This window comes from Sarcophilus harrisii, chromosome 2 (genome assembly GCF_902635505.1).
Source record: "Sarcophilus harrisii chromosome 2, mSarHar1.11, whole genome shotgun sequence".
NCBI classification, from domain to species: Eukaryota; Metazoa; Chordata; class Mammalia; order Dasyuromorphia; family Dasyuridae; genus Sarcophilus; species Sarcophilus harrisii.
The window spans coordinates 286,588,825-286,616,741 of NC_045427.1; the positions used below are offsets into that span (position 1 = coordinate 286,588,825).

General features: G+C 36.4%; 1 protein-coding gene across 6 annotated transcripts in view; it reads left to right on the plus strand.

The window, feature by feature from the left end:
• Positions 1-27,917, plus strand: part of FOXN3 (forkhead box N3) — a 493,255-nt gene that overhangs the window by 29,646 nt on the left and 435,692 nt on the right. Inside the window, exon 2 of one of the 6 annotated variants that reach the window (XM_023501551.2) lies at positions 15,131-15,226. The exons of the other annotated variants lie outside the window; for them this stretch is intronic. The gene's annotated coding sequence lies outside the window, so the exon portion shown is untranslated. The remainder of the gene's footprint in view (positions 1-15,130; positions 15,227-27,917) is intronic. 6 annotated transcript variants of the gene reach the window in all.

The window sequence follows — 27,917 nt, forward strand, 5'->3', positions numbered from 1 at the left end:
TTAGAGACCATCTAACCCACCTCTCTACCTATACCATCCCAAGGAGACTAACTTCCTTTTTAGGAAGGCAGTTCTACATGCGGTGCCATTACATGGCCCATAAATCTTTACAGTATTCTTATGATCTCCCAGTTTAAGTGAAAACTCTTGAACTGTTGTTGTTTTCCTCATACTGTTAATGAATTTTCAGTTAAAGCTTCTCAGAGCTTCATGCTCTGCAAATCAAGCCCCCTGATAGAGTATAGAGCATTTCTGAATCCCAAAGGGGATGATTCTTCACAAGGTTCTTGTGATATAACTGGTTTTTGGAAGAGAAAAATCAAGGCTTCATGAGAAATTAGTTCCTTGAGTGCTATTTCCAAAGACTCAGGAATAGAGTTCCTAACCCTGGGCTTCATTCCTGAGCTCTAGCTTTTCTATGGCCACTTTTCAGTTCAGGGTGAAGGCCAGCCCCTAATATTATTGTATCCATCCCAGTTGCCATGAATATTTATTCACTCTAGAATGAGAAAAATCATACCGCTAGAAGGATCAAAGAGATTATCTAATCCTTTTTTTGGGAGGGGTCAAGAAACACTATGGAAATTTTCTCCCCAAAAAGTTATTGGTTGTTATAAAATAATTGAAGGAAAGAAAATACTTGATTTCAGTTAAAGCTTAATAAAATTAAAAATCTAATTCTTTTTTTTTCCTCATCCAACTTTACCGATCCTCTGAAATCTTTCTGTAAACTGTGGACCTTATGTTAAGAATCTTTGATGTAATTCACACCCTGCTCTCATTTTACAGAAAGGGAAACTGAGGTTTAGAGAGAAAAAAAGTGTTTTATCTAAATTCACCCCAGCAGTGTGAGGTAAAGAAACCCTTATCTTATTCAGGCCCTCCCTCCCCTATTATACAGAAAGGTAGATTAGGAATAGGAAGGGGAGATTTGTTCAACATCATACTGACAATTGTCAAGTAAAGAAAATTTGTTCTAGTTCAGCTTCTCTTCCCATTTTACAAAGAAGGAAACTGATGTCTAGAGAGGGGAAAATTACCTAGAGAGGGGAAAATTACACAGGTGGTATGAGAGCCACAACTAAGAGCCAGTTCTTTTGATTCCCCATTCAATGTTCTTTCCTCTACGCCAAGTGCCAAATTTTGTGTGAACTTTTGCATAGAGATCCATTTCTCACATCTTTAAAGTGAAAAGAATGTTTTCTTTCATTTTAAATATGAAAAAGGTAACACCATTCATGGTTAAATGATTTTCCCAAATTATACAAGATGTCTCTGATTCCTGTAACAGATCATCAAAATGGGTATATTTGTCAGACCACCTGAAATAAAGGATAGAGCTCTGGACTTGCAATTAGGAAGTTTTGTTGTTATTCAATTCTTTCCGTCATAAAAAACTCTTTATGACCTCATTTGGGGTTTTCTAGGCAAAGATACAAAAGTTTTCTTCTCTAGCTGTTTTAAAGATAAGTAGATGGGGTAAGTGGGGTTAGGTGACTTTCCCAGGATCACACAACTAGCAAATGTCTGAGGCTGAATTTGAATTTAAGTGTTTCTGATGCCAGACTGAGAGTTTAGAAAAAACCAAGATTTGAATCCCACTTAAGATACTAGCTGTAGGATCCTGAGCAATTTAAACTTTTCTTGAATGTTTCTTCATCTACAAAATGGAGATGATAATCTCATTTACATCACAGTATTTTTGTATATCTAAAGAGCTTTGCAAATCTTAAAGGACTACTAAAATGTCAGCCATTTTCCATTCTGTCACTGTCATCAATACAGAGATTCTTCTGAGACCGTTTAAGATATTCTTTCAGGTTTATAGCTCTTATTATTGTCAGTGCTTCCTGGCTTTCATCTTTCTAGAAAGTTTAGGAAGGCTCACCCAGTTCATTGTAATTTATCTCTCCTGACTGTCCCTAAAACCAGGGTGGCCAGTCTGATCTACTATGTCACTGAAAAACAATCATATGTTTTTCTTTCAAAATTAGAGGCAGCTTCTTATTGTTGGTTCTGGAGTGCAATAGACCTAAGTTCAAAATCTACCTTACTAACAGTGTGACACTGAATCACTCTGTGTGCCTTAGTTTCCTCATCTATAAAATGGGAATAATAATTTCCCACCTTCAGTCCCTTTTAAATATTTGATTCACTGCTCATGAAGTTTGGAAGGACCTAATAAAATCCCAAGAGGCCATGGGTTGACCACCTCTAAACCAAAGTCTGTTCTTCTTCGACCAAGTTGGGTAGCTAGATAGGTCAGTGGATAGAACACTATGCCTGGAGTTAGGAAGAACTGAGTTCAAATCTGTCCCAGACACCTACTAGTTCTGTGGCGCTCAGCAAATCCCTTAACCCTGTTTGCCTCAGTTTCCTCATCTGTAAAATGAACTGGAGAAGGAAATGACAAGCCGCTTCCATATTCTTGCTTTACTCACTGGAGAAGGAAATGGCAAACTGCTGCAGTATCTTTCCCCAGAAAACCCTATGGACAGTAATGGTATGCTGTGGCCATTGGGTCATGACGAGTTGGACACCACTCATTGACTGAACAACAACCTCCCAGGGTTGTTCAGAGGATAAATTGAGATAATTTAAAAAACTCTTTGCAGACCTCAAAAGTACTACACAGATGCTAGTTATTATTATCCTGTACTTAATTCATTTTTTTTAATATTGAACAGAAGGATGCTTTTCATCTGTTTCTCTACTCTGTGATATCGTACAATCTAAGCACTTCAGAGTTGGAAGGGCTTGCAGAAATCATTCCCTGTTGAATGCTTATTCAGCCTTTGTTTGAGGGAATTCATCATCTCCTGAGGCAATCTGTTCTACTTTTGGACATTTCTAATTGTTAATAAGTTTTCTCTTACTTTAAAATTAAATACAACTCTTGGCAGCTTCCACTCATTTCTTCTAGTTTCATCCTTTGGAGCCAAGCACAGAGTGTCATGGTAGCTTATGGAGTACTTAGAAGATGGGATGTCTTGAACATCCCTGTCCCATCCTTCCCCATTTCTTGCCTTCTTCAGGTATCCTCAGTTCCTCCAACCTATCTCAGTGTGTTGGGGCTCCAGACCTCTTATCTCTCTACAGCAGCCCTTCCTTACCCTGATCCTCTTCCGGAAGCATTCATATCTATTCTAATGCATGATATCCCCATTTGAAAACATCATTCCAAATGTGGTCTGACCACAGGCCCAGTCTGCTGTGGAATTGGCCCCTTGTTGTGGACAGTTATTTTGTTTTAGGCCACCCAAAGTACTATCTTGGGTTTTATGGGATAGATTTATTTTTTTATTTTTATTTTTTTAATTGAAGTTTTTATTTTCAAAACATATGCAAGGATAATTTTTCAACATTGACCCTTGAAAAACCCTTGTGTTCCCATTCCTTCTCCTTCCTCTCACCCTGCCATGGCATGTAATCCAATATATATTAAACATGGTAAAAAAATATGAATTCCAATATAGGCATATGTATTTATACAATTATCTTGCTGTACAAGAAAAATCAGATCAAAAATTTTAAAAAAGAGAAAGAAAATAAAATTCAAGCAAACCACAACAAAAAGAGTGAACTAGATTTATTTTTAAGGACCATACCTTAAATTCAAATCACTCTGGCTCTCATAGATTAGCCAATAATAGGTCCTAGTCCAGACCTCATTTGGTCTTTGGTGGGCTCTAATGGTTCAGAATGAATGTAAACAGAAATTTTTTTGTTTTGGGCAGAAACCCAGAAGGTCTTCCCCTCCCAGATTGATTTTTTTTTTAACTAGGTAAAAAGACCACTTTTTACCTCATTTCTCACCTACCCTTAATCACTTATTGGACATTGACTCAAACAAACTGAGACCTGTTAAAGACCTTAGCTTAAAAAAGGCCAAGGTCTCTCCCATTGTATCTGGAGTCATCTCCAGTTGTCCTGATCTATATCTAGCCTCCGATGCCAGATGGCTTAGGAAGAGAGAGTGAGTTTGCACAGTCCTGCTTCACTTATGTCCAATTCACATTACCTTCCTGAAGTGACAGCATTTTCATTCTCTTTTAGAAGAAGGACATGACCACCCAAAAGACATGACATTACTTCTGCTCACACCATAATCACAAGTAGAAATGGCATTTCCCACCCTTTTTCACTGCTCAGTGAAGCTTGACAGATTGTTATAGAACCCCAAGGGCCATGGGTTGACCATCTCTGATCTAAACTCTATTCTCCTTGAACTAAGGAGCTCCCCTGATTTATAGATTAGACTTTCCTTGTGTCTTCTCTGTCCTTAAATTCTTAAGTTCACTTGATTCCATTTGCCTAGGTTTTTCATATAGTTCTGACATTTAACAGGGTAATTAGTGCTTTAGGCTTTAAGGAACTGTTTTGGGGTTTTTATTAATCACTCTTGTGGTTACATAGAGGAATTATGATGTGGTTATTTTGGTAGTTGGATTCCATCTCCCTCCCTGACACTCCCCTACCCCCAACAATTTCCATATTTGTTCATTCTGACTTTCTAATAGCCTGAAGAAGACTAAAACGGAGAGTTTCATCGGTTCCCCAGCAGGCATTTCCAATTACCCAGACTCAGAGATTAACTCACAGCAAATAGAACAGAGGTTGAGCTGTTTGAAGTTATTGGTAGTAAGACATTTTTTCTTTCCCTTACTGTAAACTAATTTGAGATGCTTTGTGGCTGGCCAACAGCCTTCGCTTTGTGAACTGATCAGACTCCTCCCTGAGAACATGAGAGGAGTTGGGGTGAGGGGAGGGATTTGCTTGGTTGGCTGGAGTAGTCACTGCTGAGGCACGGGCCTATTCAGCATGTTAGTCTTATGGATTTCTCCAGGAGGGCTGGTTATCTAGGTAGATGGAAAAGAAAAAAAAAAAAAAAAAGATGCCTATCTATGTAATCCACTTCCTCAGGACAAACACAGCATAATCTGTGCCTGGATTTTTTAATTAAAAGTGTTGGAGAGTAACTCCTGAAAAGAAATGTGAATGTGCCTGATGTCTATTGATGTTTAGGATTAAACACTCAAGGACGAACAATGAGGGGCTGATGGCTTGACTTTCTTAAAATCTCCTCCCTGCTCACCCCTAGATGTGCCTCGAGTCTGATGTGGGCTTCCCACCTGTTCCCTGCTTTCCTCCTGTTGTGAGATAAGTTATGATTACTTAGTGTTTACCATCAATTGTGCCCCGTGCTTTTGACTCTGACAGGAATAGAGAAGCTTCTTGGCACTGAGAAGGTTTCTTTTCGATGATTAGAGTGATTTTCCCTGATTCCACCATCCTCAGAACAGATTTCTGAGGCTACAAATAAAAAAGAAAGCAGCGATATCACTGCACCACTTTACTGGCATCCTGTGCTCCGACAATATATTGAGTGAAAATACCTGTTATTGCCATAACTGCCATTTGTGCTTTTTCCTAAGGTTGTGACTGTTTTGTGGTTGGGGGTAGAGAGGAGGAGTGGATGCTGAGGGTGTGTGTGTGTGTGTGTGTGTGTGTGTGTGTGTGTGTGAGAGAGAGAGAGAGAGAGAGAGAGAGAGAGAGAGAGAGAGAGAGAGAGAGAGAGAGAGAGAGATAGTAGGACAGGGGAAAAGAAGATTCCATTTGGAAAGTTAACAGCAGAAGGAATCAGACAGAGTAGTAGACATCTGATCTGAATTTCTTGGAGATAAGGGAGAGAGATCCAATACTCAGCAGGTGAGCTACCTTTCTAATTCCACACTAGCTTACAGTGACAGGCATTATTCACTTCCACTTTGATGGTATTTTAATCTTTATTTGCTTAAAGCCCACTTTGTGGAGGGAGCAGTATTTCTGACAGAGAGGATATAATTTGTTAAAGAAAGGAACTGAGCATTAATTAAGGGCCTAAGTGCCAGGTACTGGGCTGAATCCTTTGCAATTATTTCTCATTTTGATCCTGATAACAATCCTGGAAGGTAGGTGCTTTTATTGTCCCCACTTTACAATGGACTTATCCAGGGTCATCCAGCTAGTAAGTGTCTGAGGTCACATTTGAATGTAGGTTTTTAATTATTACAGGCTCAGCATTCTATCAATTCCACTCAGCTGCCCTTAAAATAGAACTTGTTAAGATTTTTATTCCTTTCAATACATGTGGCATTGGGCATCTGTGTGATGCAGTAGATAGAGTACTGAGTCTGGAGTGAGAAAGATCTGAGTTCAAAAGCAATTTCAGATACTTCCTAGCCGAGTGAGCCTGGGCAAGTCATTTAATTCTGTTTGCCTCAGTTTCCTCATGTGTACAATGAGATGGCAAGGGAAATGTCAAACCACTCCTATATATTTGCTAAGAAAACTTCAAATGGATCAAAAGAGTCAGATATGACTGAATTAAATGACTGAACAACAAAAATTTGTAGGATAAACAAAAAGTATATCCATATATGCTTATATCCAATATATAGATCTAGAAGGTCATTTGGGCCATGGTTTCTTAGCTTTTTTTTCTCTTGATTCCTTTTCATCTGAGAAATTTTTATTTGACCCCAGATACATAGATATATAAAATAGGCACAGAAATCAAACATTTACTGATAATAACTCATGATTTTGTGACCCCTACATTCAGTTACAAGAATATGGGGTTGCAAAACCAGTTTGCAAAGCTAGGTTTGACCAACTTTCTTATTTTACAGGTAAGAAAACTGAGGTCTGGAAAGGCTAAGAATAAAAAATGTAGATTTAAAGGGGAAATGTTAAGTTATGTAATATATTACAGAAGAGAAAACTGAAGTTATAGAGGTTTAATAATGGTCCTTCCTGCCTAGTATCTGCATGCATATATAAATATATCATATATATATCACTTTTTTCTTCCCTAAGAACTCATATAACTTTCACGAATGAAACATTTGGCTGTAAAATGGACCTCTTTTTGAGAGTCTGAGAACTTTGTACCAAAGCAGATAATTTTGGAATTATATGTCCAAAAAGGGAAAGAAATTATGTGAGAGTATATTTAAGCTTAGAGATCTTTACTTCAGCAATCAAAAGCATCCATTTAAGGCTGATTAAGCCAAAGTTCCTGAACTAATAATAAGTGGAAACTGAAGTATTCCATGATTCCCCAATGCTGCAGCTTGTGGCTGTTTTGATATTTATAACATTTTCCCCTAGGGTTCCCACTGCTAACTAAAATGGGTATCTCTGAGAAATTAACTTGGGGGTCATTAAGGACTGGGGGAAAGAAGGGTTGAAAATAAGTACACTACAGTGTCAGACAGAATTTTTTTGTGTGATTATCTTTTGCCAGGAGTCAAAGATAGAGTTCTCTCCTTTCCTAGATTGAGAGAATGGGCTTTTATCACTAAAGCACTTAAGCCTCCGGGTCCCTCTGAATGAAGTTTCATAGCTTCTTAGTAGAGATGGGAGGATATGAACAAATGCTGTGCTGAATATTATGAGGGGAAGATGTCTCTTTAGAAAGGGGATAACCCCGTGAGTTTATTAACCTTAAAACTGTAAACAGCTCTTTTCATGAAAATATGTATTAGACTAAGCATTCTCTAATTTAGGGAGAAGTTCAATTATTGTTGTTTGGTGTAATAATCAGTAAAGTAAGACATTCAAAGTACTATTAGAACAGATTGGGAGATACTGAAGAGAGGAGTTATATCCTGTCTTAAGTGGCTTACTGGATAGAGTTGATTTGGGAGTCAGAAAAAAATCCAAATTCAAATCTTGTCTCAGACATTTACTAACTTGAGGATCCTTGCCAAGTCATTTAATCTCTTACTACCTCAGTTTTCCCATCTATAAAATGGAAATAATAATAGTATCTACCAGCCATGATTTTTACAGATTAAATGAAATAATGTTTGTAAAAAGCACTTTGTAAATTTTAAAGTGCTATATAAATGCTAGTTATTCTTATTATTGGGGCAGTTACATGGTGCAGAAGAGTTTGGAATCAAGAATGTTCATCTTTCATAAGTTCAAATCCGGCCTTAGATACTTACTAGCTATGTGACTCTGGGAAATCTGTTTGACTCAATTTCCTCAGCTGTAAAATGAGCTGGAGAAGAAAATATCAAACTACTCCAGTATCTTTGCCAAGAAAACTCCAAATGGGGTCATGAAGAGTCAGACCTCATTGAGCCAAAGCTATTATTTTTGTCATGGGTAGATGAATACAGTGACCTTTAACAGTTTAAAAAATTTTAATTTCTATTCATTTTAAAAGAAGGAAGGAAAGAAAGAAGAATTTTTTATGCTGATATGTGGTACCACTGATCTAATCTGGGCTTGAAGACTTCCAGTGATAGAGAACTACCTTCTTAGTCCACAGAGAAAGAAGATATCAGGATTTATAGCTATCACATTTAAACCTGGAGTCATTGTCAAGGATTCTTGAAATTGAAAGGTTTGCTCCTGGAAAAGCTTTTTGAAACTAGAGATCAGCAGTTGAAAAGAGGGAACTGAGAGGAGATTCCCATAAGATGGCAAAGTATAGCTACGACTCTTGAAGACCTGGCTCTTCTATGGAGATAGGGAAAACCCTGAAGGTCTTCCTGTTTGGTAAAAACTGCACTCAGTGATGGAGATTTGCCTGGCAAAAATGACTGGAGTTTCAATGTGCTTTTGGGATAAAAGCCGCTCAAGTAAAAATTGTTACTTTTTCTAAAGGTTCCATTTTGAATTCTGTTTTTTTTTTTCCTTTTCAAGATTAAGCAAAAAATGACCTTCATTAATTTTTCAAGGTATCTGGTTGCTAGGATAATGGGATCAGACCGTTATTCTCTCAGCTTTTGTGGGGCAATAGCTAGGAAATGGAAAAGTAAAAAAGTTTTCTAAGTGAAATTAGGACCTTTGTGATTAACACACGAGGTGCTGAAAAATGGGAAGTTTCAGCTAACGTTTTGTGAACTAGTGAGGGGAAGTAGTTATAAGATCTGGAATTATACTTTATTTGCATAAATCCCTGGCTCTGCGGTCAAAAACTTGGTAAACGACTTCTAAGAAGATTTCTTGTGACTCCTCTAGAAAGTTGAACCTGCTCTGCTTCTGATAATAAAGATCCGAGCTTGCTGTGGTAAGCCAGCGCCTTAATCCTTCTATACCATACTCTTCCTCTGCAAAGAGTTATATAGCATGTGCTTTAATATTGAATTCATGAAAATCCTTGTAGCTCCACCTTTAGAATGTAAACCCTTTGGGACAGAGACTTTCATTTCTTATTTTTTAATCCCCAGATCCAATTTATGCTTGTGGGATCGAACTGGTCACATTGAAAATAGTAGTCAGTTTACTCGTTTGTTTGTTTTTAACTATTCCAAACAAACAAATGAAATTAGGTGGCCTTGTGCATTCAAAGCTGGTCATAGACACTTGCTAATTATGTTATCCTGGACAAGTCACTTAACCCTGTTTCACCTTAGTTTTCCTCATGTGTAAAATAAGCTGGAGAAGAAAATGATGATTGATTCCAGTATCTTCACCAAGAAAACCCAAAAGGAGTCAGACATGACTGAAATAAGGGTAAACAACAAAAATATTTGCTAGGCTTATGAAATTTTTTTCTCATTTTCCGGGATACAAATAAGCCTAAATATATTTAATATTCTTGGAATATGTTGGTCAGAAGGGAGAAAATCATATTATATGCATGTTTGGGTGGGCATATTTGACCAGGTCTATGATTTCATTCATGGAAGAAGTTTCCCTTACCACGCATGGGCTTTGCAGCTTTATACCTTAGAAAGCTGCCAAGGGCACAGGAAGATTTAACAATTTGCCCAAAATCATATAGCCAATGTGTGTCAGAGGCAGAATCTGAACTCAGATTTTCTTACTCTGAGTCTAACTTTCTGTCTACTAACCCAAGCTTCCTTTCTCTTGTGATTATATGCACATGTATACTTCTGTATACATGTAACACATATATGGAAATATACATACATATGTTTAATATACTATGTATTTAATGCATGTTTACCATACATCATCACACATATTTAATATATTTTAACAAACTGTACACATATATAATATATTTAACATACCATATACATATTTATATATATTAAATGTACATATTTAATGTACTATATCCATGTTTAATATGCTATATATTTAATTCATATATTTACCATATATTTAACATGATATACATAATTTAATATGTATGTTTACATATATTGAATACATTTATATGCATGTTTACATATACTTAATGTGTATTTTTAAATTTAATATGCATATTCTATACTTAATGTATATATTTACATGTATTGAAAACATATTTAATGAACTCTATCCATACATTCAATATACTATGTATTTCCCATCTAAACAAATCAGTAAGCGTGTTTTAAAATTAAATTTTTGCACAGTATAAGTTCTCTTCATGTTAAATTATCGATGACAAATTTTACAGCACTCTATTGGATTTTAGGACATTTCATTTTTGAGTGACCGACCATTTATTAGATTTTATTTGCCCATGAAATCCATTTCCAGTTCATACTGTATCTACTTTGGGATCACTCACCAGAAATCTATTCCCAAGTTTCTCCTATTTTAGTGAAATATCTCTAGCTCAGCACTTTTCCTAAGGTGGCTGATCTAATCATTACACTATCACTTATCACTCCTCATTTCCTCTGCTGTCTCAGTCAAACTGAATGAATAGCACATCAGGTGACATTCAGAAGTTTCATAAACTCTTTGGGTTTGGAATTATCCTAGTGGTCATTTTGACTTCCCCCTTTTGTCAGGAGCAGGGTGGGGAGTGAGGGGGAGGATGTAGGTTTACCAAAGAGTAATAATTGTAACTGTTTTCCCACTTAAAGTTACTATCCAATTACCTGAGCATTATTAGATGGCCTGTTAAATGAATGTGATTTTGCCCCCTCACTGCCTCCTGAGCTACCTTCCTGCTATTAGAATTTTGATTTTTTTTTTCTGGGGCCAGCAGGCAAGAGGATTCAAATTTGTCATCACAGAAATAAAATTTGTCACCTCTGTGTTCTCAACTCCTGTTTTCTCATGTTTAACCAGCACTTTGAATTGATATAAACATGTCAGGTTTCTATTTTTATTTCTTAATTAATTCTAAAAAAAGAATAGGAAATGGGCCCAATGATAGAAAAGGGGTAGGGCCAGGTAGAACCAAAAGATACATTTTTATCCCTACTTTAAAAAGCATTTAATTGAATGAAGCTTGAAAGTGTGTTAACCAATTTCAAAAATACCTTAGAGTGTTGGAAGCTTTCATTCTTAGAACTTCTTTTAAAATGACCTGAATTTTTGGGCATGTCTGTTCTTAACAAATATGATGATATTAACAGACAGTTTAACCCTTTATTTTACCACATGCTTTGAGGACTGAGTAGTTAACTCAATAGACTGTTTTGGTGAGAAGAAACATACTCTATTTGAAAGAGCTCTGAATTTAGTTAAAGGTATTGATTAGATTAGAATTTTGTTTTATATATATATGTATATATATATATATATGTATATATATACACATATGTATGTATATGTATGTGTGTATATATATATATATATATATATATATATATATATATGTATGTTAACAATAATTTCCTTTTTCTGATTCTCATTTCCTTCATCCATCAAATGAGGGGTTAAGTCAGCTAGCCTAAGAGAATAGAGTGTGTGGCTGAATCCTGCCTCCTATTTTTTTTTACTGGCTGTGCAATCTAGTTATCCTTTCTAAGCAGCAGTTTCTTTATCTGAAAAATAGGAATATAAAGAGCCCCAACTTCACAGAGAATAATAAAGGTACACCCTCAATAAATGTAAATCTGTAAAATGGAAATAATAATAGCACTTATGTTAAATGGTTGTTAGTAATGACATAATGTATATATAAAGCGTTTTGCAAACTTTAAGACATTGTATAGATACTGGCTATTATTATTAGGTGATTCCTAAGGGCCTTTCTAGGTCTAAATTATATACTTTTACACATTTTTCAGATAAATAAAATTTTCCTTTTTCAGCACCAAAACTATTTTTATATGAACTATTTGAGGAGGAAATCTTTCTCAAATAGATTACACAAACATGGTCCAACTATTCCAAAAACAACTTGGAATTATGCAAGAAAATAGCTAGCACTTAAGCATGCTTTAAAGTTTGCAAAATGATAGATATTACTTTATTTAATCCTCATAAGCATTATATAAGGTAGGTGCTATTTGTTTAGTCATTTCAGTCCAGTCTGACTCTTTTTGGCCCCACTTAGGGTTTTCTGGGCAAAGATACTAGAGTAGTTTTCCATTTCCTTCTCCAGTTCATTTTACAGATGAGGAAACTGAGGCAGGCAAAGGAGTCACAGCTATGAAGTCTTTGTGGATGGATTTGAACTCAGGAAGAGGAATATCCCTAAATCCAGGTCCAGTACTTTATCCATAGTGTCAGTCAGCTTCACCGAAGCTTTATTACTCTTTCTGTTTTGTATGTCTTTTATGTATCCCTATATTGCTTGCTGCTTACTTGCTTTCTGTTGTCTTTTGTTCTCGGAGAGTAAAATGAGATCACTGTGTTGGGATTAGTGTACAGTGTATCCATCTGTGGTTGATCAGAACCATAGGAACTCAGAAGACTCTACCACAGATCTGACACAATCTATCTAGATATTGTTTTTCCTGTTAGATTATGAACTCCTTGAAGACAAGGACTTGTGCTTGCTTCTGCTTTCAAGTCCCTTGTCCCCAAGCATGATACCTGCCAGGTAGGAGGCACTTGGGAAATACTTGTTGCTTGGTTGATCATAAGAATTCTGATACTTGTATGACTCAAAATGAAGAAAGCAGAACCAGAAAAACAACGTGCCAACGATGTAAATGAAAATGACACTAACACACATCACTCGTCAGACCAAATGAAATGACTAATCTTAGAGGATCAAAAAGATGAGAGGGAGGCAAAATGTTGAATAAACTGTTATATACAGTATATTTGGCTCTGCCTAACTATTTGTTCAATAAGTTTATTAAGTGTCTACTAAATACTAATAACTAGGTCATATGGTAGATAGAGCATCCTCTATCCTTCCTGCCTGAAGTCAGGAAGACCTGAATTAAAATCCATATCAACCTCAGATACTTACTAGGTGTGTGACCCTGGGCAAGGGCTTTCCCTCAGTTTCCTCATCTATAAAATGAGCTGGAAAAGGAAATGGCAAATCACAGAATCCTCTAAATGGGGTCACCAAGAATCGGATATGACTGAACAGACTGAACTGTGTACTAGGCACTATGCTAATAATCAGTAAGGATAAGGCAAAAGATGGTCCCTGCCCTTAAATTTTCAGTGTGAGCATTTACAACTCTGAAATCAACAAACTACAAATCGAGATTTGATTTATTGTTTTCTTGATTGTTTAAAAATTTAAGAAAATGTTTGGGAAAATGTTAATAAGGTAGATTTAATTTAAAAGTGGTTCATGGGTATATTCTCCAGTACATCTCTGGTTATATAAGGAAGGATTTTATGGGGAATTAGAGGAAGGGAAAATTATTGAGAAATGAATATGAAAAAGCATTATTAAAACAAATTACAAAAAAACAAATGATTGGTTGCTTCCCTGCCCTTGAAGCCGATTAATATATCCTATATGATGAACATAGTTTAACATTTTCTTGATTACATAGTTTCATCACAATGAGCATCAATTATTGTATCTTGATCAAAAAACAGTGATGTCCTTGAAATGTAACCTTTCAACAGGATAAGTCCTTTCTCTGTGTCTTGGTTTCCCCATCTGCAATAACAAGGAACTAAAATTTGTACCATTGGCCGAGGAATGGAAATTGACTGGATGCCTATTAATTGGAGAATGATTGAATAGGTTATGATATATGAAGGTAATGGAATATTATTGTTCTATAAGAAATGATGAGCAATTGATTTCAGAAAGCCTGGAAAAACTCACATGAACTGATGCTGAGTGAAGTGAGCAGAAGTAGGAGGCCATTTTATACAGTATGTGATGATTATGTGATTATGTGATGATCAACCATGATAGATTCAGCTCTTTTCAGCAATACAGTGGTCCAGGACAATTCTAATTGAGTTAGGATAGAAAATGTTGTCTGCATCCAGAGAGGAAACTATGGAGACTGAATATAGATCAAATTATACTATTTTCACCCTTTTTTGTTTCTTTTTTTCTCATTGTTTTTCCCTTTTGTTCTAATTTTTCTTTCATGACATGATTAATATGGAAATATGTTTAAAATGATTGTACATGTATAACTTGTATCAAATTGTTGTCTTAGGGAGGAGGAAGATAAGTGGAGAAAAAATATTTGGAATTCAAAATTTTATAAAAATGAATGTTGAAAATGGTCTTTATATGTAATTGGAAAAATAAAATGGTGCTGAAATTTTAAAAAATAAAATAAAATTTGTACCACCTACATCTGAGGTTGTTTTATAGAACACTTAAAGCACTCTAGCAACACAGTATTTTACTGAAATAGTATAGTTTTATGATGACAATTCACTTTTTGTTATCAATGAGATATATAGCAACCATAGGTCCCAGATGTTCCTGGATGGTCTTGATTGCAAATATTCTGTATGGTCCCCATAAACTGTTAAAATGGCCCAGAAATCTTGCAAATAGTGACTGAATGAATAGAGTTCAGTAAACGGCAGCATGCAATACATTGTGAAGGACTGAAAACCACAACAGACCAAGAATCACAGGCTAAAAGAAGTATTGTGAAGAACTTATGAAATTGTGCATATGTCCATGTTTTGCACATTCAGCCAGATATGATCCTATCTTCTAATAGTAGATGAAGCAGTGTCATCACCTACAAAAGTTTCTAGTTGTTGAGCTAAGGCATCATACTGCATAAACCATGGGGGAGGCTGGCAGGGGAAAAGGATTTTGTTTTGGAAACACAGGTCCCCATAACAAATTTTCAGATTTGGAAGAGACTTAAGGGTTCACCATGTCTAACATTATTGCAGTATCTCTTCTAGTAGTGGGAAAAGGGAGCTCACTACTGCATACAGTCTACATTTTCTGCCTTTGAAACTATATAGGATTATTGATATCAAACTGGAAGGGATCTCAAAGGTTATTTCCTCCAATCTCTTCTTTTTACAGATAAGGAAACTGAATCTCAGAGAGGTTGAGACTTGAGCAAGATCAAATGGATAGTAATGCCAAGAGCTACTTGAAGAATTGAGATTTGAACTCATGGTGAGATTTGAACCCAAGACTTTTGATTTTAGAGTCATGACTCTTGCCATTGTACCATGTTGCCTCCTTAAAGGTATTTGGTAAATAGCATAGTCCAAATGGCAGAGTAGTTTTGTTTATGAGTAAAAACTCTTTTATTTCTTGGTTGTATTCTTTTGTCCTGAAGATTACCAGATTTGTTGTCCTTAATTATAATTATTTCAGTTATATCTGATTCTTTGTGACTCCCTTTTGGGGGTTTTCTTGGCAGAAATACTGGAGTGATTTGTCATTTTCTCCTCCAGTTCATTTTACATTTGAAGAAACTGAAACAAAATTAAGTGGCTTGTCTAGTGTTACACAGCTAGTAAGTGTCTGAGGCTGCATTTGAACTCAGGAAAATGAATGTTCCTGATTCCAAGCTCAGTAGATCACCAGATAAGTTTCTTGTAATTGTGATTTGAAATCATCTTGGAAACCACTTGTTAAGATTTTAATAGAAAAGAGTCAATTTGGATCCAGTTTTCACTTCTTTCCCACGAGCCTTCTAGATGGCATGGCTGCCTTGATCATATTTAAGTAATGTTAGGGTTGAGGGAATGCCTTTCAAAGTATAGACATGACCCATAGTTTTTGGACAGAATGTGGGTCTTTAAACTAAAGACCTCTGAGGTGGATTAAATATGTTAACTGTGCGTCTGGGGCCCTAGTCTAGACCTCTGTGAGAGTCATAAATTTAAACCTATTTGTTGCATAATATTCAATCTGAAAGTGCAGCTGCAGAAATGAGGAAGCAGCCCTATTGGTTGCCAGGAGTAAAAAAGCAGACAACAGCTGCGGCAGCAGCAAGGCAGATGGGAAATAAGCTAGTTAGTTGACTGTTATAAGGTTTGGGTGGCTCTCCCTCTATGCTCCTTTCTTCTCAGGCTGAGTCTTCTTTCCCCTTATCCTCCCCACCCTCCAGATCTCTTCATTCCTCTGTACTCAAAATGTCTGCTCTAAGGAAAACTAGGTCACTATTACTGGAGAGGAGAGAAATCAAGAAATATCAAACTTTAGGGGACAACATGCACTTTTTTCCTTGCCAGTTGCCTAAGAGTAGCCTACACTCATCTATGAGGGCAGCCCCTGTGTTGCAAATACAGTTGAAAATCTCCTACCTGTTTTATACACTTGACCACGATTCTTGGGAAAATCCTAGTGAAGCTATGGTGAGTCAGAGCCATCATGTCCCCTCCTGATCTCTGCATAGGTTAAAGATGTGACCTCCTGGAATTCTTATATTTAGATACTTTATTGTATAAATGAGCCATTTTCCATTTAGATTTAAGAGAAATAATTGGTCTTGTATTTTATGAGGGCAGGGGACCATATTTTCCTTATTTGTATATGTTATATATATCTCCTTAGAGCTAGGAGTATCTGGATGTCGTTCTTGAGCTAAGAAGGAAGTCATAGAGTGGGTGGGAGAGAGGGTTGGTCAATAATGAAAATTTACCCAAGATTAGTCATATTTGAGATGTTTGGTGCATGTTTGTGAGAAACAAGTAGTGGGAGGGAATACCTTAAAAATATACAGTATTGATGATCGCTGTTTTGTCATACATTAGATTAGTTTATCTAGAGCACTGAGCCTGGAGTCAGAAGATCTGAATTAAATATGACCTTAGATACTTAGTAGATGTGAAACCCAGGGCAAGTTACTTAACTTGTCTGCCTCAGTTTCTTCAAATATAAAATGAAGATAATAGTAATACCTTTACAAGTTATTGTAAAGGTCAAATGATTTACTTGTAAAAATGTTTAACATACAGACTGACACATAGTAGATGGTGAACACATACTTGTTCCTTTCTGCTCTTTCTTGATTATTATATGTTAATTGCCTTCTATGTGCCAGCCGCCATGAGAGGTGCTGGGAATATAAGTACAAATGAGTACTTGGTCCAATATATCTTTTTATGTGTATCTCCTGTGACAGATACTTTGTTTGGCTTATTTTTATATCCCCACTGCCTAGCCCATAATAAATGCTCAATAAATATTTGCTAGTGATAATGAATACACACTTGACAAACTCAAGGAGTTAGAGTGTAAAGAGAAGGAATGGTAATGTGAAATGAAATAGAGTTTTTAAAAAGGATTTTTTGTTTTTGTTTTTTTGGCTGTGTTAGAGTTTGGGTTTTGCATTTGGTGGTTGCTTGTTTTGAGACTAGCTAGCTTTCTGCCTGTCTTTTAGAAGGAGTGATCTGGGACTGATGAGGAATGAGGTAGAAAAGAAAAATGAAAACTGATCTCAACTCAACACTCAGAAAATAATTCCCTCCTTCCCACCTTTCCCCCTTCCTTTAAAGGGGGCACTCATGTATTATCATTTGGTAGTGGTTTTTACTAGAAAGATCTGCTCTGTTTCTTTTACTTCCCTTGTCAAGTAAGCCAGATTACTGTCACGGATTTCTTTCCAGATGATGGAGGATTGGGAGTAACTTAGCTGCAACAGTTAGAGAGCCAAGCTCTCTATTAGGTATACCCACAGTTTTCATCATCCCTTCATGTCTGCCATTTTGGTGCACCTCATATGTGACTCTGGCTCAGTATGAATTATGACCGCAGGCTGACAGACTCCCATGAATACTTCCCACACACTGCAGTAGTGTCACAAAGTGGAAAAGACCCAGGACCAAATACTGCATGTTGGTACCAGCTTGTCCAGTTACACCTACTATTCTCAATTGGATCCCTTCTCAGCCTTCATACGCCACTACTTTCCATCAGAACCAAATACTGCATGTTGGTACCAGCTTGTCCAGTTACACCTACTACTCTCAAATGGATCCCTTCTCAGCCTTCATACACCACTACTTTCCATCAGAACCAAATACTGCATGTTGGTACCAGCTTGTCCAGTTACACCTACTACTCTCAATTGGATCCCTTCTCAGCCTTCATATGCCACTACTTTCCATCAGAACCAAATACTGCATGTTGGTACCAGCTTGTCCAGTTACACCTACTACTCTCAATTGGATCCCTTCTCAGCCTTTATACCCCACTACTTTCCATGACTTAATTTCTCACCATGAAGTATAGATTTCTTCAATCCAAGATATACCAGTACCTTATAGCTCATCTCTGACCCATTCACACAGGAATTCCAGCAGTCTACTGTTATTGGATCCAGGTGTTTCTCATAACCAGTGTGTTCTCATAGTGAGTAATATGGCAGTGTGCAGGAAAATCTGGTGGGTAACACAAGGAGATGCCTTTGCTTTCTTCTATTCCAAGTACCATTTTTGTTACCATAAGACATAGAGTCTTTTACATCCCCCCAACTTGGAAGGAAAAAAAAAGGAAAACAAACATGGGGAGAACAAAACAATAACTGCCCCCTCCCACGCTATCTGGTGATTTGTTGATCCTTTTTGGAATATTGATGCTTTGAGGTCATGGACTTTCTGAATATTGTCTGGGTCACTGCTGAACATAACATGAATGAAGGATTCGATGGGGTAAGAATTTAGATAATAATAATCCTGTAACAATCTGTAGTTTCAGGATTCCAGTGATGGATGCCATTGATACTGCTACCTCTTATTAACTTAGAGCATTTCCATGACACAGACAGCGTGTCCTGAACTGGTAATTTTTGACAAAGCAAAGTAATGAGGGCAGTGTCTTGTGATTTTAAAAGCTAAGCAGTCGGTGCATTTAAAAAAATTTTTTTAGCTATTTCTTCCCTGTAGGAAAGTAAAGAAATTTGCGATAAAATAATAATTAAATGCTGACAGTGCTAAATTTCCACCCAGTGTGAGCTGGCAGCAGTCTCATACCAAAACATTAGGTCACTTGAAGAAAAAAAAAATCTGATTAAATCCCTCTGTAGGCTTTTCTGATTATCCCTTCTGAAAAGAGCTGGGGACAGTAATGAGAGAGTGCATCTGACAGCTGCAATTTGCCTTTGAAAAAAAGGTAAAAGAGTAAAGTGTGAATGTGTGTGGAGTTTTTGAAGGAATTACTTGTTGGTCTTTGCTGGTGGGATTTGTTGTTTTTTTTTTTTTTTTTTTAACTAATCATCAGTTTCTAGCAACCTTGAAGAACTCCACCAGCAAGGAATCTGTGAAATCACAATTATGTTGTGTTACCAGGGTACAAAATAAAAAGTTAACAGTTTAAATGCCTAAAACTTCTCAGTTCTCCACCAGTCACCCTCCCTCCTCCTCTCCTACACCAGACAGCTGCTCTCATATTTCCAGGTTTGATGACCTTGGCATATGTTGCACCAAAGAGTATCTTCGTCTATTTACTCTTTGCCCAAGGAATTTAAACTAGACTTGAGGGATTACTGAGGGGAGATAGAATGATACAGTAAACCTAAGTAGGGGGTACTTGAGTCAACCAGTAATTCTTAGTGTTTCCACTTATTTTCACCAAGCCACCTGCTGTCTATCATGTTTTCCTAATCTTTGTTAAAGTTGTCCTTGTTTTTAACCATTTCCATCTTCTGTCTTATGAGACAATGCACCAATTTACTTCTCTTGCCATGGAAACTCATTTAACATTCATTAACAAGAAGTTACCTTTGAAATGATATTGTACAGAAGGAAAATTGAGGTGCAGAAGAGGAGGTAATTTACCCAAGGAAAACACAATCGGCAGCAGAATCAACAACCAAATAGGAACCTCTGTAGGAGCCAAAAATCCTGATCCCAATCCGTTACAAAATCCTCCATGGTACTATGTTGTTTCTAAAGGAGTGAAATAAAGATGGTGGTAGATGTGATTTTCTGTCTCAGTAGTTCAGGCATAGGATGACAAAGAGCCATGGGAAGAGTCAGCTGTATTTTCAGTACTTATTTTTCCTCTAGTGTTCAAATCTTTTTACTTTATTATTAGTGATATCATAGGTTTCATTTTTTTTGGTAGGGACTTGGGCAAAGCAAATGAGTCAACATAAAGAATAAACATAGAAAGGGCCAAGTGGGAAGTAATGCTGGGAAAGGATCAGAGTTTACACATTTATTTGCAGAGTAACTCAAGGTTATTTGGTAGTTAACACATAACTGTAATCTGAAAGGGAATCTTCTGATTTGGAGATTTGCCCCTGTGTTTCCCTACTTTGCCTCTTGTTTCCCTACTTTTTTTCTGGGCTCTGTTGTTCCTGCCATATTCCTGCTCTCTAACTGCTGCTTCTAAAGTCAGATTTCTATGAGAGTCAATACTTTTTGGTGGTTAGTGCAACCACTAGGCTTGACAATGAAGCCCTTTCTCTGGAAAGGGAATGTCTTAAAGTATGATTCAAAAGAGTGAATAAGTCCCTTCTACTCATTGGGTACTTAATGTTAGCTTCCTGATATTTTTACTTATGTTACTTACTACTTAGGACTAGACTATCACTTTCATGGAAGGTGTCTTGTCCTTTATATTTTTCTTATCTGGTGATACAAATCCAATAATTGTAATAATAATAGGCATTTAATAGATAGTGCTTTAAAAGCAGTTTTAAAATAATATTATCTCATTTTGATCCTCATAGCAATCCTCAGAAGTGGATACTATTATCATCATTTTATAGATTAGGAATCTGAGTCAGACAGAGGCCATACAGCTAAGTATATGTCTAAAGTTGGATTTGAACTCACATTTTCATGACTATATATGTGGCATTCTATCTACCTAATATCAGAGGAATAATTTGAATTTTTCTGACTGCATCTCTTGATCTTTTAAGTCATGTTATCTTCTTTTTTTGTACATATTAGGTATTTGAAGAATGTTTATTGGTTATGTAGTTGATATTCAGATGCTTATTGAGTATTTCACTAGTCAACTAAGATAAATTTGGAGTATCTAGATGCCTTTGACAAATTCAAGTAAACTTGCCCAGAATAAGATGATCCTTGATCACAAAAGTATCTGGTAGAGGTGAATGCTGAACCACTGTTAACAATATTTAGAAAATTGTGGAGAGAAAGGGGGAAGGGTCATAGGTCTAATGAAGAGTAAATGTTGTTCTCATTCTCAGAAAAGAGAAGGAAAGAGCTTGCCTAGTATGGACTAGTGGACTTGACCTAGAATTCTGTAAAAATTGTAAAATGAATCATTGAAGAAGGTTTAGTGAATGTCTTGGTGGGCAGGAGGGGGGATGTGAATAATTACGTTGAACTGAGAGGGGTTCAAGAACAAGCCATACCACATTAATCTTATTTTCTTTTTCAACTGTGTCCTGGTGGATCAGAGGAATGCTGTAGTAAGTGATGTACTCTACTCAAAATGGATATAATGATGTAATCTACTCAAAAAGAAGGGACTCAGTTGTTCAGTGGTGTGCAACATTTCATGACCTTATTTGGGATTTTCTTTGCAGAGATATTGGATTGTTTTGCCATTTCCTTCTCCAGCTTATTTTAGAGATGAGGAAACCGAGGCAAAAAGGCTTAAGTGATTTGCCCAGAGTCTCGCAATTAGTTAGTGACTGAGACTAGATTTGAACTCAGGAATATGAGTTGTCCTACATTTTATTCAACCAAGCTGCCCAGAAAGAGATTTAGAAAGCCACAAATTAATTTTATCTATGCTGTATTGTAATTTTATTTATTTTGTAAAGCATTTCTCACTTGCATTTTAATCTGACTCTAGTTACTTGATACTTTTCCTGTATAGTCCTAGATTTTAAGCAAAGCATATAATAAAACATCTTATACTCTTCTTGTGGAAAAGATGAAAAATATGAGCAAGAAGATAACACAATTAAATGGATTCAAATCTGGCTGAGCGATCAGAATAAAAAATAATAATAAAAAAAAGAGTTAACATTTCAATGTCTACTTGGTAGGTCTTCAGTTGAGTGCCCTGGGAATCTTTACTCACAGGGACCAGCCCAGTGCTATTGAATATAGAATCATAGCTGGAGACTTAGCAGGGACATCCATCAGAGAGACTATCTAGTCCAGCCTCCTCATTTTACAAATGTAGGAATTGAGGCCAAGGTAGGTGAAGTAATTTCTCTCATTTGTCCCTCAAAGCAAGAAGCATGAGAGACAGACAAATTTTGGGAAAGTATGCCGACTCTGAAGTTAAAATACAACAATAACAAAAACTTAGCCTACATTCTCCTAGTTCAGAAAACCTGTTTCTCAAGAACATGATAGGAAAAGTTTGCTTAGTTATTCTGAAAAAGATTGGTGGGGGGAGGGAGGGAATGTGGTAGAGAGGGAATGTTGTGTATTATATAATAAGCTCAATGTGAATCAGCAGGGTTTTGTACCTGAGCTGCATTAAAAAGCTATCTTTTCCAGGAGTAAAGAGGTAATAGTTTCTTTTCTGGTTGGACTATATCTAGAGTATTGTGTTTAATGCCGAGCATCATAATATGAGAACATTGATCTCTGGAAAGGGGGGGGGGGGGGGGGAATTAGAGATGGTCGAGAGTCTGTCATATGACTTTGTCATATGAACATGAGTTAATGAAACTGGAAATGTTTGGTCTAGAAAGAGAAGGCTTAGGTTGATAGGATAGCTAGAGTAGGTTCAATTATTTGAAGGACTGTCATGTGAAAAAGGGATTAATTTGCTTTGTTTGGCTCAGAATGAGTGACAATCTACTTCTTAGTAATCCTGATGGTTTTGGACTTCATTCCAAGTGAATTGGAAGAGCCAAATACTCTGATAATGGAGCTTTTGCCCTTAAAAAAAAGATCTAAATTAGCTTTCTTTTATTTCTTTTTAATTCAAAGATTATAACAGGTCACCTGTTATAGTACAATATTTGTAACTTGTCACATAAGATTTATCATTTCAAAACACTTAGATAGTTCTTTGTCTTAATTGTTTAGCTATGGGTATGTTACAGTAATGCACCTGTATGAAATCATACATATCTTGGACATAGCCCTCATCTTGGACAAGAAAAGGTAGATTTTTGAGAAAATTGATTTTTAGAGAGATAATTTGGCTATTGGTCACCTGGCTAAGTTAGAAAGTGTCTAAGCCAGGACTAAAAGCCAGGTTTTCAATTCTGTATCCAATACTCTTTCCAAAACAATATCTAATATAATGATATCCTTCTGTGGTATAAAAGACCTGGGTGAATAAAGACAAATAAATAATGGGATACAGAGAAAAATGTAAGAAATGACAACTCGTTGTCAGTAGTATATTTATAGGCCAACAATGAAGTTCATAATCTGCTTAAGTATGCCCCAATGATATGCAGATTATGTACAATATGATATATATACACTTGTGGCATTTCTCCAGCATGTGGTTAGATGTAGTACAGATTGGCTCCAGGAAATCAATCCTAAGTAGACATGACATCACTGTGATGAACAAGTCTATGCTCTCCTCAATTTTTGTCCAGTTAGAATAGCCCCCAAAATGAGTATTGCTGCCTTTTTTTCCTCTTTACCTTCCTGTGTGGATATGTCTCTCGCCCCCACCCCCAGCATAGGGTTGTCTATACAGTAGGTAGTCAATAAATGTTTTCCTGTAATAAGTGTTTTCAGGATATGCTTTCTTAATGCATAGTTCTTACACATCTGTCATTCTTGATGGAATTCCCTGTAAATTACACAAGAAAAGTATATTTGTCATTTAGTTCCTCCTCCTTAGCTGGAGAAGGAGATGGCAAACCACTCCAGTATCTTTGCCAAGATAACCCTAAAAAGAGATCATGAAGAGTAGAGCATAACTGAAATGGCTAAACAATAGTAAGCTATAATAATATGGCCAGCAAGTTTCATATGTATATTTCTCACTGGACAAATCTAGATGTTTTCAAGGAGTTGGACACTGGAAATAGGTCAAAAGTTTTGGGATTGTTAGAATTCTCTCTAAGGGGACATTTTAAAATGGTGCAATGGGCAATATAACTTATTTGGAGCTAAACTGCTGCCTTACTATTGAATAGGATTGTCTACTCACTAGTTAATTGGACAAAATCTTTGGTTGAGTCAAGAATGAATAATGTCATCAGTCTGATAAAAAGGTTTTCTTGAAATTTGGGGGAAGACAGCAGTACTAGAATCAGAATGAAGAAAGCTTTGGAAATGAGGTTCCTTAAGCTGACAACTGTATCTTTTTATGGCACATGCAGACACAACACACTTAGCTGTTGATTCAAAATGAACAAGTGGATAGAAAATATGAAGTGGTCATTGGAGTAGAAGGAAGGATTTTCTTTCTAGCCTTTTCTATCTTTGCATTAGCAACTATGGAATAGCAATAAGATAATTTCAGCTAGAAAATTTGGAATTCCAGCTCTTACAGTTTTTTGGCTGTTTGTCTTTGGGTTAAATATTTACCCTATCTAAAATGTTTTTTCATTTTTATTTGTTTATTTAGGTAGTTGGATAATACTGTGGATAGAGTGCAGGGCCAGGTATCAGGAAGAATTCAAATACTCAGAAATGTAGCAGTGTATGATCTCCAGCAAGTCATTTAACCTCAGCTTTGCCTCAGTTTTTTCATGTGTAAAAATGGGGGTAATAGCAGCTATTTCTTAGAATTGTTGTGAGGATTAAATAATATAGTATTTGGAAAATACTTAGCATAATGCCTGGCAGACAGTAGGTTCTGTATAAGTATGAGCTATCATCATCATCATCATCCTTATTGTAATCATTTTGATATGGATTCACAAATTGTGGCATTTTATGCTGTGATGGATTTTTGTTGTTGTTTTTCTGAGAGATCATAAAATCTGAAATTTGGAAGGGACTTGAGATGTCTCTCAGTTCAATCTATTCTCTAATATCCATGACTCAGTTTCCTTGTCTCAAAAATAAGGGGAGAGAATGAGGGATATCACTAAGTGATTTCTAAAATTTCTCACGATTCTAAAATGATGAACTTAGACAACCTTCATTAGAAGATCTTCAGTGATAGAGATCTCACTATCTCAGAAGTTGGCCTATCTCTTTTGAAACAATTCTAATTGTTAGGAAGTTACTCCTTACAATTGAATCAAAATCTGGCTTTGTATCTTCTATTCTGTGCTCTTGGGCTTAGTTTTTGAGACCAATTACATTAGTATTTTAACTGTGAGGAAAATAAATGGCCTTCTAAATCTCATATACTCACTATACCATTTGTTTTATTCTTTGATATGTTGTCTAGCTTGACTCAAATATAAAAAAAAAAGGTTGAAGGTTTTTTGTTCTTTTCTTTCCTTTAAAAAAAAAAGCAAAGTTAGAATAGAATATTTTCTTTTTACTGTATGGGCCAGGAATCTAGCTTTGGATGAATCTTGTAAGGATGAAAGGGGTGAACTAACTTGAGCTGACTTCTTACAAGTGCAAAAAGTAATGTTATTTTTCCCAGTTCTAATGAACCGAGTGGCTGTGTCTGTACTTCTTCCTTGATGTGTCAATCTTTATTTCTGGGATCTGAGTAGTAAACCTTAAAAAAGTTGTGAGCATCAAAACCTAACCTAGTTATTCACTGCTCTTGACTGCCCAAATTAATGGAAGCGTTAGCCTTATAGGTCTCTTGGTGCCTTCTGTGGGTGGAATTAGTCTCTAGGGTCATTAGTCTCTGGTTGGTAACTGTTCAGGTTGCCTTGGGACCTAACTGGTGTATTGAGTCTTTGGAGAAATGACTATTAGCACTACTTTCCTGCTGTATTTGAAACTAAAAGTTTTACTTTCCAGGGTTGGCTGCTTGCAGAATTTTGTGTCAACCTTTTACTTCTTTCTCTTTCATATTCAATTAAATTCAACAGGTATTTTGAAAGCCAAGCATTGTGCATGCAAAGATAAAAAATGACATGGTACTTGCTCTCAAGGAATTTATAACCTAACATAATATCATAATAAAATTAGCATACATTTATATATAGCACTTTATAGTTTACAGAACCTCTTTGTTATTACATCAGAATGTGATCTCCTTAAGGGCAGGACCATGTTTTTTTGCTTTTCTTTGATATCCTAGTGTTTATTAGTCTCCTAGCTCTCAGTAAATTCTTAATAAATATTTACTGATTTATTAGTGGTAAGCTAATTAATGCAGATATTTTTATCCCCACTAAATTTTTGTGACTCTTAGTTTCCTCATCTGGTAAGTGATTTTACCATGGTCACCCAGCTACTAAGTGGTGGAACCAGGATTCAAGTGAAGTTTTCTGCATTGAAGTCTACTTGTTCTTTCCATTCTACAGAACTGCTTCTCCTTAAGACTCTAAGATTTAGTGCTGGAAAGGGATCTTGGATACCTCCTCATTGCCCACACTATAGACCATTACCTGGAGGACCACTTTCCTGATCAGTAACTACTTTACAAATTGTTGTTCATCCTTCATTTTCCAAGAGGACCAGTGATATCCACAGGATGCTATCTTGCACATTAATTGAATTTAAGTGAGGCAGAGTTGCACAAAGTTGTCAGCCTCATTATCTCTTCCTGAGTCATTGAAATCCAGTGGCAAGACAAAAGTCAGGATGACTGGTCAGTGTCTGGGATGTAGTTTAAGGTCTTGTCATTTTCAATGTCTGACCAAACTCTAAGAGGACCACCACTGCCATCATGATTATTGGAACAAATTGTATAATCTGCCCATTCTGCCAGGGGTGGAGGGGAAGTCTTTATAAGCTTGCTTCACATGTTTGGGGTAAACATCCTTCTAATGGATCAGTGGGTTTGAGACTTGTTGGTTTCCCTTAACTTGCTTTAGCCACTCTGCCAAGATGGTTTTACCTGGGGTAAGGTGGCTGTACATGCTCCAGCTTTTTGAAGCCACAGATGAGAATTGGGTGAGAGGTGGACATCAAAGGCTGATGAGCAGCTCTGAAAAGGGCTTAACAAACCCTCACACCAGAAGTGCTAGTCTTCCTTGAACACCCCATATTCCAAATACTATATCAGGAAATTCCTACTCAACTAATGCTCTCTAAGGCCAACTTTCCCTTCTTCCTTCTTCCCATTTCCAGTTCTGGAGCTATGAACCAAGATCAAAGTGAATCCTGCCTTTGTTCCTAAATAGGTTGTGTCAGGCTCCCATTTAGCTCTATCACCATCCTTGTAATCTTCTGGACCAAAGTACCATTCCTTTTTGCATTTTGCTTCTAATATTAGAATGCAAGTTCCTTCACATCAGGAGCTACTATCTTTGCTTCAGTATTTGTACTTTCATTACTTCACACTGTGATTGGAATATATAAGTACTTAGTAAATGCCTTTTCATTTACTCCTCTAGTACAATCTAGGTAGCTAGATAGTACAGCGAAGTCTGGAGGACCTTTATTCAAATCTGGCCTCAAACATATCCTATATATCCCTATGCAAGTCCTTTAACCTTGACCTGCCTCAGTTTCCTCATCAGCAAAATTAGGATAATATTAGCACTTACCTTCTAGGTAGAAGATTAAATATTATATTGTAAAAGCACTTTGCAGATCTTAAAAGCATTAAATGCTTGCTCTTACTATTTTATTACAATTCACTTAAAAGATGAAACTGAGAGTGCAAATAGATAAAATGGCTTGCCCTGCCTACGTAGTATCAGAGCTGACTTTTAACTCATTGCATCTTCAAATCCATTGTATCTTCCTCTTATGCCAACATTTTTAGGTCAAGAGTTTCATCCATTATTTTCATCTTTGGAAATAAACTGCTTTCATCACCTAATTAATCCACTTGACATGCTTATAAAAATTTCCTTTCAGAATTGTTTCCTCTGACTTTCAAAAGATAGAGTCATAAAATTCTAAAGGAA